Genomic DNA, 17988 nt, shown 5'->3' with positions numbered 1-17988 from the left:
CTCACCAGTTGTCCTAACTGACTGGTACTGTTTTCTCAGAACCATCAACCGCACAGCACCCACTGGATTTTTTTTTTTTTTTTTGGTTCTTTTTTTCAAAGCTGGGGACCGAACCCAGGACCTTGCGCTTCCTAGGCAAGCGCTCTACCACTGAGCTAAATCCCCAGCCCCGCACCCACTCGATTTTTAACAAAAGCAATTAACCTGTTTGTCACGCAGGGGCCAAAAACTAAAAACAAGAAAATTATTAATAATGGCCCAGCTGTAGCAGAGAGTAGGGTAGTCATCTAGGGAGATCTACTAAACTAGCTCTCGAACCATCTCTTATGTGTTTTTCTGTCTGTCTTTTGTCTAACCTTTTTCTAAGTTTATTTATGGAGTCTTTAATTATTCCTGAATGGTCTGTATAGAAGCAACATTCTTTCAGTGTAGCACACAGGCTCCTTCTTTAAGGAATATCAGGTTTGACCCTTTTTTTATTTTGAAGGACTACCTCTGAGAGGGAGGTTAGGTATTCTTGGAGGTCAGCTAAAAAGTCTTTAGCATCAGGATTCTATCTGGACACTATCTGAACCTATACACCAAGGTCATGACTGTCTTTTAGAATTTCTAAACTTATATAGGTTGTGATCCCTGAGGCACAGTCCCAAGAAGTGTTAGGAGTACTAACATATGTAATGTTATATCATTTGTAATAGAAATCAAGCCTATCCCCACACCTATCTCAATGGAACCCAGGACAAACATGACTGAATTTCCCTCTAGGTCCCAGCTCTCAGCCCTAACAGCTAGTACACGGCTGGTGAGGGCTGAGAATTGACGGCTGTCAGGGTGGTCAGCAGCACCAGGTACGGTCCTTTCCAGCAAGGCTCGAGTGTCTGGGCTCAGTGTAGCTGCTTCCGACCTGGAACTGATGGGATGTCTCAGGGTTCTCCGGGGCATAGGCTGCTGTCAGCTGTGAGCAGATTTCTTTCTGTATCACCTGTAGGTCTTTTAGCCTGGCACACAAATCATTATTACTATGACATGTTGGTTCAGTAACATCATCTAATACAGTCAGGGGAGCTAAGGCCCCATATAAGATCTCAAAGGGGGTAAGGCTGAATTTGGAAGGGGTATTTCTTGCTCTGAAGAGAGCAGGAGGGAAGGAGTGTCACCCAGTCTGTGCCAGTCTCCATAGTCAATTTGTTTAGGGTCTCTTTTAGAGTTCTATTTATTTACTCTACCTGTCCTGAACTTTGAGGTCTGTAAATATAATGTAATTTCTAATCGACCTCTAAATACTTGGCCACATCCTGGCTTACCTTGGCAACGAAAGTAGGGCCGCTGTCAGACCAGATTACCTTGGGCATTCCAGACCTGGGGAAGATTTCTTCCAGTATCTTCTTGATGATTGTAGAGGCCGTCTCTCGTTTGGTGAGGAAAGCTTCTATCTATTCCTGAAAAGGTATCTACAAGCACTCGGAGATACTTGTGATTATATTTTTCTGGTTTTATCTCAGTGAAGTTCACTTTAACTTTTCGTTAAACTCTCTAGGTCTCTTTGTCCTGTTTGTTTGTTAAGCATTTACTTACTGACGTATCTTATACTTTTTTACTGTCTCTCTTGGCTAAAATCTTAAAGTCTACTATATATATTTTAACTATTTGGACAAACTTCTTATCTCTTAAATGAGTCTAAAATTCTTAATTTGGCAAAGTGAGTCTTTTGTTTGTTTTTTGGGGGGGGGTATAGCTTTCCCCTCAAGTGTGCCATTGTCCTTTATCTTTTAAGCAATTTGGGCCTTTTTTAAGTGAGGCCATCTCGGGGCTGGGGATTTAGCTCAGTGGTAGAGTGCTTACCTAGGAAGCGCAAGGCCCTGGGTTCGGTCCCCAGCTCCGAAAAAAAAAGAACCAAAAAAAAAAAAAAAAAAAAGAATTTGACTAAGTGAGGCCATCTCTTAGTCTAATCTCAGTTCCCAGTGGCTGTTTCTTGTAGGCCTGTAACCAGGATAGGCTTCTGGATAGCCATTTCCCGAGCCACTTTATCTGTTTTGTTACTGTCCCATGTCACTGAATCTCTTCCTTCTTGATGTCCTGGGCAATGAATAGTACTCACAGTTGTTGGCTTCATCAGGGCATCTAAGAGATGGCAAAGACATCTGTGGTGCTGATGTGTTGGGGGGTTGAGGTTCAGCCATCCCAGATGACATTGTTTTGTCCACCACGGCAGCACCCACTTATCTCTGACCTTCATGAAGAGAACTGTTCCCGTCTGTGGACAAGGTCCTCGGCTTTCAGCAGGGGTCAATCAGCCAGTCGCAGAGGTCTTTCCTCCACCCATGTGTTTCTGTCAGTGTTTGACACTCCTGCTGTGGTGGCTCCAGGTCCGGATTGGGCAGCAAGGTGACCAGATTGTCCCCAATCGGTGGAGAATCTAGTCCATGGCAGCTGACCAGTGGTCCCATCTTTTGGGACACTCTATCAGCCACTCTATCACAGTTTAAGTCCTGGATTGGGTGATAATTGTTAGTGCCCGGCTGGCAGGAGTGATGTGTTCCAAGCAGAACAGCGCTAAGCCATTCATCTCCCAGCATCAGTTACTGGTGCACTGAGACAGGTCTTAAGCTCTACATACACAGTCTATAGATATGTATACACATGGCCTCATCTAGCCATTTCAGCCCACACAAGCCAATTTGGAGAGCAATTTTCTCATGAGCAAGGGATAGGGGCAGTCAGGGATGACCATGAATTAGTGGGTGGGTTACCCGGCCCACGCCAAGGTCCACTGTTCTTCGGGCAGTCCATAAGTATTGTTTGTTGTCAGTAGCTCTTTGCACTCAAGGTCTTTGCACATTGGCCCACTGGAGGGGGTCATAGGAGCACAGAGCATTGGGTCCCTGTATTCACACTTCTCTTCTATCTCTGTATATAGCCAGCACTCTAGGACCAAGAAGCTCTCCAGTGGCCCCTCTTGTTCTTTCTTGGGCAGTCCCTGACCCAGTGTCCTTTTTCTTCGTATTAGGCACACCGATCTTTAGCCAGGAATTCTCTTCTGTTGCCAGGTACTATCTTCCTAGGTTCCCTAACTACTGTGGCCAGTATATGTTCCTCTCTTGTCTTTTATCTCTCTTTATCTCTCTAACTTCCTCTTCTTTTTGTCTCTTTTTTTTTTCTAGCTTTCTGTTCTTTTTACCTCTTTCTCTGTAACTTGTACTAACTCTCAGCAACTTAACTTAACCCTTTAAATTTTTGTAACATTCTCTTTATATCCTTTTCTTATCTTAGCCAGATTGGTGGGGCATTTTTTAGCCCCTCAGAGACCCACCCTTGGAGTCTGGCGGCAGACCTGGCACTCCCTACCTTTAGGCGTTTTGAAGTCAACAGGCAGAAGTGAGGGCCTTCCATCCGTGTCTGGAACATTTTTTCTGGCCTCTAGTAGGATTCCGTCTTTCCTCGGTGGTAAAGAAGACCTGTAACAGTTACTAACAAGCATCTTAAATGGGATGGTGAGAAAACAAGGGAATCTCGAGAATAGAGGTCCACTGAAGAGGGCAAATAGCATTTAGTCACACAGCTAAGCCAGGAGGCTTTCTTGGGACAAAAAGGCCTTGTGTCTGTGAAACAGAAAAGTGAGCAGAGGGGCAGTCTATCTGTTACCGGTTGTCTCTCTGGACTTAGATTTTTCCCTTAAGGAGTACCTCCCTTTAGTGCCAGCTCAGTGGCTTTATCGCTCAAGAGACCCATCCTCTAAATGGCACTAGGCTTCCAGTAAGAACTAATAACAAAAGGGTGGAGAGACGGTTAGAACCTGGGTGTTAGATACTAAGCAGCTGACAAAAGAATTGTAACCAGTTCACCTGGGGCTTTCAGGACCTCAGTAGCAGCCCTTTACCAAACTTTCTCAGTGGGCTAAAGGCCCATGGAAAAGAAAACATTAATCCTGACCTTGGCCACAGCCAAAGCCTGAATTTTAAATTCTGACTGGCTAAACAAAACAAAGTTCTTTACAGTTTGTTGTAGATTTTTTGAAACTATTTTAGGGGCTTCTCTGCCCCCCAACCTGGGACATTTCGACCACAGGGGCAGGAACTGGCTGCTGTGGGGATAGGATCAAAGGCATTCTCTATGTTAATGATGACCAGTGAGAAAAGTAATTTAATGCTGGAGACTGACTCCTCTCTTGGAATAGGGCCAGCAGATAAGGCAGGCTCCTTAAAGAACTTCTCCTAATGAGCACCCTCTTTCTGTGAGCAAGAGTTGAAGGTCTGAAAAAAAAAAAAAAAAAGAGTTGAAGGTCTGGTCACTAAAAGCAGAAATTTCTTTCTTGTTCTTGTTTTCTTTAGAGTCCTCCCCCACCTCACTTTCAGCCTTTTTAGATCATTCTTCCTGTAGCATTTGTAACACAGCCTGTCCCTTTTTTATAGCCTGTTGACAGCATTTCTGATCTTTTAGGCAGCTGCGCACTAAGTGCCATACCGGCTGAAACTCCACCTTTAAGATTCCTTGTTCCCAGGCAAAATTTAAATCTTCCCCAGCTTATCCCAGCTGTCTACCGTGAGATTCCCAGAGATAGCGAACCAAGGTGTAGCAATTCACTAAGAAATCTCTCTATAGTGTTTCTTTTTACCTTAAGCCTTTTCCTTTTAAACAGCTCCTGAAGAGCCAGAAAAATTGGGTGAGACTTGAGAAGTCCCCATGCTCGCTGCAGCAGCTCCGCAGCTAATTTTGCTCCCCCCTACTGTGTGTTGGGAGCACAAGCACAGATAAAACACTATGTTTTTAAAAAAATAACGTTGGCCATCAACCAACACACCTCCACTAGAGCGGGGTCCATAAAATTAAGTTTCTTACTCACTATACTTGTTTCATACCGGAGGCCTAATCTGGGGAACTTTTTTATTTACGAGTGGTTTTGTCCTAAAGGTTTTTGTTAATGTCTGTTTACACAACTGTTAACAGCAGCTAGGCTGATCAAGGGGAGTAAAGGGAGGGGCATCTCTCCTTGGGGAGGAGGCTCAAGAGAGAAAGACAAAACTCCCTGGCAGAAAACAATTTCTCTCAAGCAAATTATTTTTAACTTTTAACTTAAGCACCAAGAGGACCAAGTAAAACTCTTTGACGAACAAAGCAAACAGTTTCATGATTTCAAACACAGTCATCAGTCCAAGATTTCAAACACAGTCATCAGTCCAAATTCAAACACAGTCGTCAGTCCAAAATTCAAAAACGAAACAAAAGCCAAAAAGACACTCAACAATACCACAGAAAACAAACCAGACAAACAAGACCAAGACAAAGCATCCTATAACCAATTTTCACAGATGCCTGGTACCTTCAGTACCTGGCCCAAACTGCAGCTTAACCTTAGCTGCTTCTGGGATACCAAACACAGAAACAGAATACAGACAACAGACACTAACACGTATTCCACTTCCACTCTCTAAGCACTGACCAGAGTGAGACTCTACGTCCACTCTCTAAGCACTGACCAGAGTGAGACTCCATGTCCACTCTCTAAGCACTGACCAGAGTGAAATTCCACTTCCACTCTCTAAGTACTGACCAGAGTGAGACTCCACGTCCACTCTCTAAGTACTGACCAGAGTGAGACTTCACCGGTACCGAGACACACATATATACACACACGGCGGAACCAAAACAGAGACAGACACAGACTGACAATTGCGGCGCCGCTCTCACAGAAACACTCAGACAAACATCCAACTCACCTCCAAGGGGTCTTCGGAGTCTGGGGTCGTCACGGAGATCCCGGACGAGCCCCCATTATGAAAAATCCCACGCAGAGAGACCCTTACTCAAGTCTTGGGAAATCGCGGACCCCAGACACAGAGAGACCATTTTGGATGTAATAAGCAAAGGCGAGGTTTATTACGGAGACCTATTACAGAGATCTCCGGGCCGACACGTATCCCGCGCAGGAGACAGAGGTGTCGACCCCGAAACTCAAAAGTCAGAGGGTTATATAGAGAAGGCTAGGGGGTTTTGGCGTGGTTACATACAATTGGCTCATTTAAACATAGCAGTGAGAACAAAGCAGAAAGAGTATGTGTTAGAAGTCAGGGGCTTATCAGGGTCTGGAGGATGGCCCTGAGTGAGCTGGGGGGAGATGTCTTCTTGCCAGACGTCTCATGAATCAGTCCCATTAACTCAGGCTGGTTCCTGCATTCCTTTTCTTTATGGCTTGTCAGTCCTGCCTGGACAGTGTTTCCTGTGCTCCTTTATCTTTATGGCCTGCTAGTCCTGGCTGCAGGGCTTAGCCCTGGGTCTGTGGCCTTTTGGGGTTTATTCTTTTAATTTTTATATTTCTAAACCTAGAATTCGTATAATTCTCTTTTCATAACATACAGAAGTCCTAGATTTGATTTCCACCACCACGTAAATTGAGCATGCGCATGTTTGTAATCTTTGTACTGGAATAAAGAAGGATTAGAAATTCAAGGTCGGGGTTGGGGATTTAGCTCAGTGGTAGAGCACTTGCCTAGGAAGCGCAAGGCCCTGGGTTCGGTCCCCAGCTCCGGAAAAAAAGAACCAAAAACAAAAAAAAAAAAAAGAAATTCAAGGTCATATTCAGCTGTGTATTGAGTTTTAGGCCACAAGAAGATCTATAAGTAAGTTAGTAAGTAAAAGTAAAAAATGAAATGCTATCCTTTTCCTGCTCTAGGTCTACATCACAGTGCCCCAAGATATCTGCTAGATATCTTAAGTCTCAGTCAGCAAAGCCGCTCACCCACTTTGCTCCATCCCATATCACACTGCCGAAGGCCTCTCTCTGAGCCTGGCAGCAATCTCTCTACCTATCTAGTTCCCAAGGCAGGTTTCCCTGCCAGACACACATCCTGATTCCGTGGTGGCCCAGTGTCTCCAGCCACCACACACTCTCTTACACTTAAATCACTACATGAAAGAACACACAACACAATAACCTTTGATCCAAATGATAAGATATAATTGCCCACCTAAAGATACAAATCCCAATACGCAACCATCCCTCAAGAACATTCATAACGACCTGAAAAGGTACAGCGTGGACTCTTAACGTCAGCCTCCATGCTGTGCTTCCATGGCTTCTCTGCTGTCCCTCCTCTTCCTTCAAACTTCTTACCCGCCCATCCTTCCTTCTCATCCAGTGACAGGCCTCCTTCTATCCTGTACCTGCCCCTCACCTGTACTTTACAAATTCAATGGGGAGAAGGTTCTGGTGAAGTCACCTGAGTCCTGAAGATGTGACTAAGCAGCCATCCTTGAGGCAGTGAAATTAGCATCAAAATACAGATAACTCCAGGGCAAACCACAACATTTTATAATGAGAATTTGTACCAAAATGTTCATATTTGTGATGCATAAAAGAAAAAAGACTCTAACTCTTGGTATCTTTTCCTCAAGAAATGTTTTGATCTCTCTTCTTCTCATTTAACAGTAGTCTAATCTAAAAGAAGTCTAGCTTGGAAGAGAAAGGTCTAATCTAAGTGATGTCTAATATAAAAACAGGGGCACCCTGTCTGTATATTGAGTACAGCAAACACAGGAAGCAGAAGGGGTGAGAAACTTTTATCTTAATCAACCTTAAAGGCATCTCATGAGGGATAAAATCATTCTTCGGGACCACCTGTCTGAGAAAAGCACACAAAGCCACACCAGATATCACTTTATACCCACGTGGCATTTCCAACATTTTGGAGTTCTCTAGGACATCACTTCCAATGCTTCGTTGCTTCCAGAGAATGGTCTCAGACTTGGTTGTCACCACATCTCATGCATACATGTTGTTCTGAGTCAGAGACATGGATGGTTCACCAAGGAAATGTACAGAATATGGTACAATGAGAGCTGTGTGCTCACCTGTGCTTGGAGGAGTTGATGGCATTGGAAAATATACTAAGATTGGTCGCATCGTTTTTCCTAGAGGCCATATAATTCCAAACAGGTCAAAAACACAGTATATAAGCAGAATAAGGGCTTAGTTATAAATGATCAAAGCACATTACTAAATTTGGTTGAAGTTGGGCAAAAGCTTGATTTGTAAAAGCGAACTTTAAGAAGCATTTTTCAGGAAAAAAACATTGCCACACATTTTAGCATTACTCTCAATGGCAAAAACTTGGAAAGAGGGTTGGAGAGATGGCTCAGTGGTTAAGAGCACTGACTGCTCTTCCAGAGGTCATGAGTTCGATTCCCAATAACCACATAGTGGCTCACAACCACCTGCATTTGAATCCAATGCCCTCTTCTGGTGTGTCAGCACCATATACATATACAATGATCATATACATTAAATAGATAAATATTTTTTAAAAAACTTGGAAAGGATTCAATCAGCAGTTGAGTGTGTTGTGAATTTTGTGCTGCTTGTGTTATGTTAATTATGGTCCCCAAAATTGCTCAAGCTGCTGAGGGACCCTGCCCCCAGCTGGTTTTGACTGGTAAATAAACTTGCCAGTGGCCAAAGGCTGAGCGGGGAGAAAGAGGCAGGACTTCAGGATTTCTAAGCAAGGGGCTGAGGAAGGAGCATGAAGGGACAGTCTCTAAGCCTGGGAAGAGAGAAGAGAGACATGCCGAAGAGGTGCAGAGGGCAGAGAAAATAGATGTCAAGTAGGTGCCAGGGAATGCAGCCGAGGGGCTGCAGGTCTGGGTCCAGGGTAGCAAAGATGGAGTAGAGATTTTAGTGAGTAATTGTCCCTGCCAGCGGGGACCCAGTTATTCAGGGTCCCGAAGAGGCTTTCTACCTGTGGGCCAAAATGGGGGTGAAGAAAAGAAGAAGACCAAGCAAAAGTTCTGTTGTCAAGGTCTCGTTTATTGGGGTGAACGTTACAGCTTTTAAGGCTTTCAGGTAGGGGGAGTGTCCTTTGTGAAACACAGAGGAGAGGGAGGTGCAGATATAGGTAGTGATAGCTGGAGGCAAAGAGGTCAGGCGGTAGACGTTGAGGTCAGGCGGTGGAGACACTGGGTGTTGATTCAGGAGGTAACAGGTATCTGCTATGGGAGCTGAGGCATCCCTTGAATGTTATCTTCCTGTGCCGTAAATTCATGGGAGAGGCTTTCATTCAACAATCTTAAGACTTAAGGCAGTCATCTTAGGGGTGGGTCTCTGTAGCCAAACAGCCCAGAGTCACCTAGTCACTTTGAACCCTGCAGTTCAAAAAGCGGCTAGGCCCAAATCCAATATGGCTCCGTGCAAGTAATAACTCAGGGATATCGGAGGGGAGTGTACTAGCCACACAGAGCTTAGAAGTGGCCCAACCGTTGAGCTATTAAAGGCATATTAAAATATAAAGTGTGGGCCTGGAGAGATGGCTCAGCGGTTAAGAGTCCTGACTGCTCTTCCAGAGGTGCTGAGTTCAATTCCCGGCAACCACATGGTGGCTCACAACCATCTGTAATGGAACCCGATCTTTCAGTGTGTCTGAAGACAATGACAGTGTACCGTGTACTTACATAAAACAAACAAGTAAATCTTTAAAAAATATATATAAAGTGTGTGTGTGTGTGTGTGTGTGTGTGTGTGTGTGTGTGTGTGTGTGTGTCTTTCATTAGGGAGCCCAGAACATTGGTGGGGCCGGTAGCAAGGAGTGAAATTGAGTAGCAATAACTGGGATCAGCTACATGAATACACATGCAGAATGCGGTATATTAAAACAATGGAATATTATCCAACAACTATCCAGAGAAATGGAGTTTTGATACATGTTACAGTAAAATTGAATCTTGAAAATAAATACTCTAAATGAAATAAGGCACACACAAAAGAACATAATGTGGCTTGGTTTATAGTAAACATTTAAAAGATAAAAATTAAGTTAGCTAGTAAATAGTCTAAAAGTTACCAGAGTCTAGAAGCAGGGTAAATAGGAAAGTTATTGTTCAATGAAAACAATGTTCTGGTTTGGAGTGGGGGGAACCATTCTTTTTTTTTTTTTTTTTAAGTTCTTGGCTAAAAATTTATTGATCCGTCCATGTATGCCATTTCTCAGGATGGGACCCTGGGTCAGGGTCCTAGTCATACTGGTGGGAGGGGTAGGTCTTGTGTCTGTCTTACTCATGGGCGGTGAGGCACAGAAGCATGAAGTGGCCCTGGTCATGCTTGGATATGACCCTCGAGGGCCCTTGTCCATCCAGGGTCACTGTGTAGGCCCCGGTTAGTGGTTGGTACCCAATGTGTGGGGGCATTACAGCCACGCATTTCAGACCCGACTCCTGCAGAATCTTATGCATCCTAATGTGGTCATCGGTCAGGTCCTGTAGGCGTGGGAGCACTTGATCGGGTCCCAGAGTAGGAGGGCCAAGGTGCAGGCCACGGCCTTGTCCACTCCATGTGCCTTCATGGCTGCCACAATGTCCCAGGTGCCCTCGGACATTCCTGTAGTGGGACTGAGGTCGTTGCCAATGCCTAGTAGCATGATGACGGCATCCTGCCCAGCCACAGTCTTGTCCACATCGGCTGCCTGCTGAACATCTCCTACCACCATGTGGGCTGGCTGGGGCCCCTCTGACGGCAGCCTGCTGGAGTCTCGAACCAGAACTGTCACCTTGTAACCTGCTTGCACTGCCTGCGCCAGTGTGGTGAGCCCGGTTCTGCCGGTGGCACAGAAGATCACGCTCTTCTTGACAGTCACGTTGCGGGGTCCAGGACCCGAAAAGCTGAGAACTCCGAGGATGCGCGGGAACCCAGTAGCTGCAAGGTGGGGCGCACAGCGGGTTGGGGGGAACCATTCTTTTTTTTTTTTTTTTTTTTTTTTTTTTTTTTTCCGGAGCTGGGGACCGAACCTAGGGCCTTGCGCTTCCTAGGTAAGCGCTCTACCACTGAGCTAAATCCCCAGCCCCACCTGAGCTAAATCCCCAGCCCCTGGGGGGAACCATTCTTAATAATGGTGATGGCTCCATGAGATTGTGATGTTAAATAATAATGTCACCACATTATACTGTATGGAGTTTTCACTTCATTATAAACATTAATTCAACATGATCAAAATGACAAATAATGAAAAATTAAAAGAGCTGGGTGTGGTGGCACATCCCTTTAGTCCCACCACTTGAAAGGCAGGGGCAGGGGCAGGTGGCTCTCTGAGTCTGAGGCCAGCCTACAGAGTGAGTTCCAGGACAGTCGGGCTACGTTGAAACAGGTGCCTGTAATCCTATCATTTGGGAAAGAAAACAGGAGGATCCAGGAAGGTAAAGCAGTTCCAGTTTATCTAAAGCTACACAGTGAGTTCTAGGCCAGTCTGGTCTCTATGATACCCTGTCTCAAAACACAGCAGCAGCAACAAAATCCAGCAGAGCTGAGATACAGCTCAGTTGGTAGACTGTTTGTCTAGGAGGCAGAAAGCCCTGGATTTGGTCCTTGGCACTGTATAAACTGAACCTGGTGTCATCTGCTTGTAACTCACAGGACTCAAGTGGTAGAACAACTGGGGGTTCAGTTTATAAACTGAGCCCAGGAGGGGCTGGAGAGATGCCTCAGCTGTTGGGAGCACTTGTTGCTCTTGAAGAGGACCTGGGTTCAAGTCCCAGCACCGATATGGTAGTTCACAACCACCTGTAACTCCAGTTCCAGGGGATCTATTCTGACCTCTAAAAGCACCAAACCCTCAATAAGTACATATGTGCACATGAGGGCAAAACTCTCACACATAGGATAGAACAAATCTGATTTTACAATTAGGCACAGGAAGAAATTACCAATGACAGCCCATTACAGAGTAGAATCATTCTGACAAACCCGATCACCGTGCCATTGCATCACGGCTCTGACTACCGAGAGACTCAGAGGCAGTGGTGTGTGGTGTCAATGCCCTGCACAAAGGAATGGGTAGCGTACTAGTCAGGACTCCATTTGACGGCACAAAGTTTCATCATTCCTCCCAGAACAGGGTGCAATTGAGGACTTATGAATGATTTCTGGAATTTTCCATTAGCCATTTCCTGACCACAGCTGAGCTTAGGTAACTGAAGCCACACATAAGGGGAGATGGCTGTGTTTTGATCTATGAAAAGAAAGAATAAAAGGAAGGAGAATGAGGAACGGTAATTCCTGGGTTGCTTGCCACAGCACCCTAGCACGGAGGAGCAGTCATGCTCTGTGTAATCAGTGACTAGAAATAAAACCTTAGTTGGAATTTAGAAATGACTAATCCAACTCATGAGGAGCTGGGTGACTTCATGTGTAGGAAAACTTAAACTCGGGGTTGGGAGGGTATCTCAGCTAACAGAGTGCTTGTCTTGCAACACAAGGGTCTGAGTTTGATTCCTAACACCCACAGAAAAAGGCAGGCGTGGTGGCCTACAATTGGAATCCCAGTGCTGTAGAGGCAGAGACAGGCAGATCCCTACCGCTCGCTAGCCAACAAGGAAAAGCCAATTGGCAAGCTCCAAGCCAGTGAAAGTCCCTGTCACAAAGGAAATGGACACATTCCTGACCCAAGGAACAGTGTATAAACAAAATAAAAGCTAAGTATACAGTTGCACGGTTCTTATTGGCAATGGCTGAAATGATAGGAAAAAAATGAGTCATACTATCTATCACCTGGTGGTTTGAACTCCAGCCTTTAGTCTCGGGGTTTTACTGAAGGAAGGGTGAAACCTCTGATACAGTTACTTAGACGTTGGCTGGCCTGAGTTATGGCCTCAGAGCCCTTTCCAAAGGAAGCAGCATACTGAGGCAACAGCAAAGATTGTTTGCCGGGTCTTAGTAGGGAAAGGATGCAAGGCAAGAAGAGTCAAGGAATCCATCTTTGAGTAGCTGGTTATTAATACAATGGAACTGACAGCCAAGTAGTAGTGGCGGTGCACACCTTTTGTCCCAGTACTCCAGAGGCAGATGCAGGAGGATCTGAGTTCAAGGCCAGCCTGGTCTACAGAGTGAGTTCCAGGATAACCGGGAACTCACTCTCAAAATTAAATAAAATGGAATTGTCAGAAGCAGCAGAAAGACACAGCCCAGATCTACTGTCAGTAACTGTGTGTGTGTGTGTGTGTGTGTGTGTGTGTGTGTGTGTGTGTGTGTGTGTTTCAGTCAACACCTCCCCTCTTCTGCAGCTCCACTCTGATGAAGTCAGATCCTTGGCCATCCTACAGAAGAGAGTTTTAGGATGAATCAGAGTAAAACAAAGTTAGTGATTTTAGTATGTAGAGGCTGCTTCAGGCTGTCAGAGAAAGGAGAGGGGGTGGAGTTAGGAAACAAAATTACACACCCCAAGCACAGGTGTGGGCTTCCCAAGAGGTGCGGTCTTCCTTAGATATTTTTACAGTGGCTATATAGATGATTTTGTGGCTAAGTTATATTGGTTAAATGATGTAATTTATGACAAGGTTTAAATATTAAGTAAAGTTTAAGGAAGGAGGAAAAAGGTGAAAATATACAAAGTGGTTTCTCCCTCCCTCCCTCTCTCTCCCTCCGTCCCTCCCTCCTTCTCTCTTTTTCTCCCCCACTCTCATTCTCTCTCCAGTTCTTATACACCTGCAAGTTAGATTTCAATGTCCAAAAATGAGAATCTAGGCTCAGCCCAGACTGGACTCTGACCCATAAGCTCTCAGCATCCCTCAGAAACCTTGTAAAGTGGGTTTCTGTTTGCCAGGAAAAGCCTTACTTTCTTATCCGGTCCTACAAATCCCCCGCCTCACTCCAGAGAGGGCATCTAGTTCTCTATTAATTCAAGCAAGCCTCCAACAGATCAGAGCCCCTGGCTAGTTCCCCGGCTGTTCCAGCTAACCTACCCTCCTCCCGCCTCAACTTGACTTTATTACCCTTATAGCTGGCAGGACTCTCCTGCCATTTCTGCTAACCCCCTCTGTGCCCTAGAGGTAGTCCTAGCCATCTACACTCTGCTTCTTCTCTACCTTTCCCCTCTGCTCCTCCCAGTCCCCTGAGAGGTAGCCATGACAGACTCCCCAGATACCTCTAGCTATTCTCTCTCTCTCTCTCTCTCTCTCTCTCTCTCTCTCTCTCTCATCTGCAATAAAACCTTTCCCTAATCCTGGGGTGGCTGTTTTTGTGCTTTTTTACTACCGCCTCAATTACACTGTGTACCTAGCATTACAAACACACAGCACTGCCCCACCAGGCAAAATCAAACTCACCAATGTGAAGGTGTTCGTGGTGCTGGGTATCAAATCCAGGACCTTGTGCATGCTAGGGAATCACTCTGAACGACAGCAACAGCCCGTGTTTGTCGATGTTGAAGGTTTTTCCAATTGTAAGATGTTCTATGAGATGCACTGTTAAGGCCTGGAAGGAACCTAATAGGTAAACCACAAACACTCTGCTCTAAGTTTGCTAATTCTTTTAACATTCTTGTTTGAGATGTTGTAACCATCCTGGCACAGTCAGAATGTTCTAAAGAGAACTTTGTGGGCCCTCCCTTTGGCTTTCAGATGAATGAATAATGGTCCCTGTATAAACAGGAATCTCCTGAGAAGTCTCCTACTGGGAAAGGGCTGAGGCCTGATGCCAGCTGGAGGAGAAAGTCACCTCTGAGGGAGTTCTCACAGTTCTGACAATTTGCTAGACGCCCTTGCAGGAAGTACTGGAGCCCAGATGATGGTCAGTGAAAGAACCAACTGCACCCAGAGCAAGCTGGTTAGCTTTGCCTATTTTTTTTTTAAAGATTTATTTATTTATCATGAGTACACTGTAGCTGTCTTCAGACACAACAGAAGAGGGCATCAGATCCCATTACAGATGGTTGTGAGCCACCATGTGGTTGCTGGGAATTGAACTCAGGACCTCTGGAAGAGCAGCCAGTGCTCTTAGCCGTGCTCTTAGCCAGTGCTCTTAGCCACCTCTCCAGCCCAGCTTTGCCTATTTAAACCAAATCCCATGTCAGAATGCACTCAGGCCTTGGTCACTAGAACTTTTATTTGTTCCTCTCCACCATGTGGCTTCATCAAATACACTTTTCTTTTAAATAGCCTTTTTCTATTATATGTCTGTTTAACTGGCCTGTTGAGGATGGCTGACCACACCCAACTTGTTGGCACTGCCAAGGACAAGGCTGTCCCTAATGACTCAGCTAACAGTGGCTTTAGGAAAACACACTCAATCTCTGTAGGCAACTTTGGCTTTGTCAGTAATGTTATAGAATAAATATTTGTCTTGGTTCTCAGTCAGCAGAAACAAAAGCTAAGATCCCACGGTGAGCTTCTTTTCCTTCCCACACCTGCCCCTTTCCTGTTCCCACTTTCTACCTGTCTCAGAGTGAAGAGAATAGATAGGGTATGGTGCCATGTTCCGAGAGGATAGGCAGTCGATGGGAGCCACTTAACGCTGCTCTCTCAATACGATTTATTCACCTTTGTTTGGAGAAATTCAAGACACCAGACCCCACTCACCTGGGGAAAGCCCCGCAACCAAATCCACACAGAGACTGATAACAAAGGGCGAGTCCTTCAGTTCAAACCTTTGTCTTCACCTCTTGCCAACACACAGGATGTGCATGAATGAGGAAAGCAATCAGGGAGTGGAGAAAAGATTTTGGGGATTTCCTGATATTGGAGCCATACGCACGACAGCCTCCCCTAGTGAAGCTCTAGTGGAGACCACAATCAGATCAAGACTGTGTACAAAGGCAAGCAGCACAAAGGCAAGCTTAACTAGGTTGTATATGAAATCGTCGTTTTTTTCTTTTATCTGGGGAGTTTATGGGAACAAATATTACATTTGAATAGGGAACACTTTCCTTACCTAGCATAAATAAAACATAAAGTGTGTTGGTGTCCTAATGGAGGCTGAAGTTGCAAGGGTTAATGAAAGTCTGAATGAAGACTTGTTATTGCCAGGTATGGTGGGTGATTCATGCCTTTGATTGCCTAGCACTAGGGAGGCAGAGGTAATCAGATCTTTATGAGTTTGAATTCAGCCAAGTCTACATTGTGAGACTCAGGACAACTGGGGCTGCAGACAGACAGGGAGATCTGCAGGCTTAGATTTTTTAAAACCTACTTTAGTAAGAATTCTCAAATGCTTCAACCCCCCAACCCCCTTCTAGACCACTGTCCAAAGGTAGGGGAGAAAGATGGTAAATAGGACAAGGGGATGTGAACTTGTTTAAAATTAGTTCTTTGGGGGTGATTCCAATCTCCGTTGTCAGGATACCAGCAGTCCAGTACAAAGAGTATCACCAAGCAAGAATCAGCAGTGGTGGCTCAATCCAGCAGAAACAGCCAGGCATCCACCAAATCAGCATGAGTCAGCAGCAGTGACCAGAACCAGCTAGAAAACCAGGAGTTCTCTGCTGTACCTCTCTCAATGAAGTTAAGATCAGTGAAGTTCTACAAGACTAATGAAGCATTGCATAGCTAGCTCTACAAGTGCCCCCCACCCCATCACTGTCTGTGGGACCCTACTTATCCTCTCTCCAAACATCATTGTGTCCTCTCATGGATCTTCTTCGGCAAAGCATCACATGAGTCTGCATCACATCCACTTAAGTGAACCTATCTGAACATCACAAAAACCAACCAAACAAAAGAAGACCTGCTATATTTTGCTGGATGTGGTGGCACACTTTTTTTTAGGATTTATTTTGTGTTTGCTTGCCTGCATGTAATGTGCACCATATACATGCCTGCTGCCCTGAAGGAGTCCCTGAAACTGGAGTTATAACCGACTGTGAGCCGACACTGGGGGGGGGGGGGGCTGGGAACAGAATTAGGGCATTGCACAAGAGCAGCAAGTGCTTTTCACCATATCTTTCCAGTCTCTGTGATCCATGTTTTAACACTCTGGAGGCAGAGGCAGGCTAATCTGTGTGAGTCAGCCGGGTCCACATAGTGAAACCTTGACAGAAAACAAGCAGAACCTACCAACATGGCTGGGTTTGGCTTGGACTTGTGATCTAAGCACTGAGGAAATTGAATGAGGCAGGGGGATTGCAAGTTCAAGACCAAACCAGCCTGTCTACATGGTGAGTCTTAGGGTTTCTACTGTTGTGATAAAACACCACGACCAAAAAGCAAGTGGGGGAGGAAAGGTTTATTCAGTGTCTTAGAGTTTTATTGCTGTGAAGAGATACAATGTCCAAGGCAAGTCTAGAAAACATTTAATTGGGTCTGGCTGACAGTTTCTGAGGTTTAGCTCATTATCATTATGGCAGGAAGTAAGGCAGCATGCACACATAATTTTTTTAAATTTATTTATAGGAAGAAAGGGAGAAAGGGAAGAAAGGAGGGAGGGAGGATGAACTAGGGATACAGGTCAGCTGACTAGAGGTACAGCTCAGTTAGTAAAGTGCTTTTACAGCATGCTCAAAGCCCTAGGTTGTATCAGCATCATCTCATATGCCAAGCATGGTGGCCCTCAGCTGCAATCCTAGCACTTGGGAGGAAGAAGTAGGGGGATCAGAAGTTCAAAGTAAAGCTCTGATCTATATGGATTTGGAGGCCAGAATAGGCTACAGGAGACTGAGGGGGGAGGAAGGAGGAGGAGAAGGAAGAGGATGAGGAGGAGGAAGAGGAGGAGGGGGAGAAGGAGGAGGAGGAGAAGGAGGAGGAGGAGGAGGAGGAGGAGGAGGAGGAGGAGGAGAAGAAGAAGAAGAAGAAGAAGAAGAAGAAGAAGAAGAAGAAGAAGAAGAAGAAGAAGAAGAAGAAGAAGAAGAAGAAGAAGAAGAAGAAGAAGAAGCAGCAAGAGAGAGAGGAGAGGCAGAGAAAAGAAGCATTACAGATAACTAATAAACTAATGGCTGATAGGAGGTAGATGTCAGTTTACAGCAGGAGCCGGTACGTATTACCCAGTGGTGACTGCTGGAATTTTGAGTCAGAAAATTTTCGTTTGTGGAGAAATTCCTAGTTTGCTCTTAGACATTAAGTGACACTTTCCCTAGACTTGAAATGAACTATTTTAGAGGTGTTGGGGAAACTCTGCTGGGGACAGCATATGATGACAGGAACTGCCAGCAGCAGGCTGGAGTGGAGACATCTCAGTAGCTCTTTGTTAAAAAAAAAAAAGTTGTTCCCATTTCTCTTAAACTTAGTCTTGGACAACGGCTGTTTCAT

General features: G+C 45.2%; 1 pseudogene; it reads right to left on the bottom strand.

The window, feature by feature from the left end:
- Window positions 1-1637: 1637 nt before the first annotated feature.
- Window positions 1638-14484, bottom strand: Blvrb-ps1 (biliverdin reductase B, pseudogene 1; annotated as a pseudogene).
- Window positions 14485-17988: the final 3504 nt, after the last annotated feature.

The sequence above is a fragment of the Rattus norvegicus genome, chromosome 18 (assembly GCF_036323735.1).
Source record: "Rattus norvegicus strain BN/NHsdMcwi chromosome 18, GRCr8, whole genome shotgun sequence".
NCBI lineage: Eukaryota > Metazoa > Chordata > Mammalia > Rodentia > Muridae > Rattus > Rattus norvegicus.
This window is presented reverse-complemented; position numbering and strand designations above follow the sequence as displayed.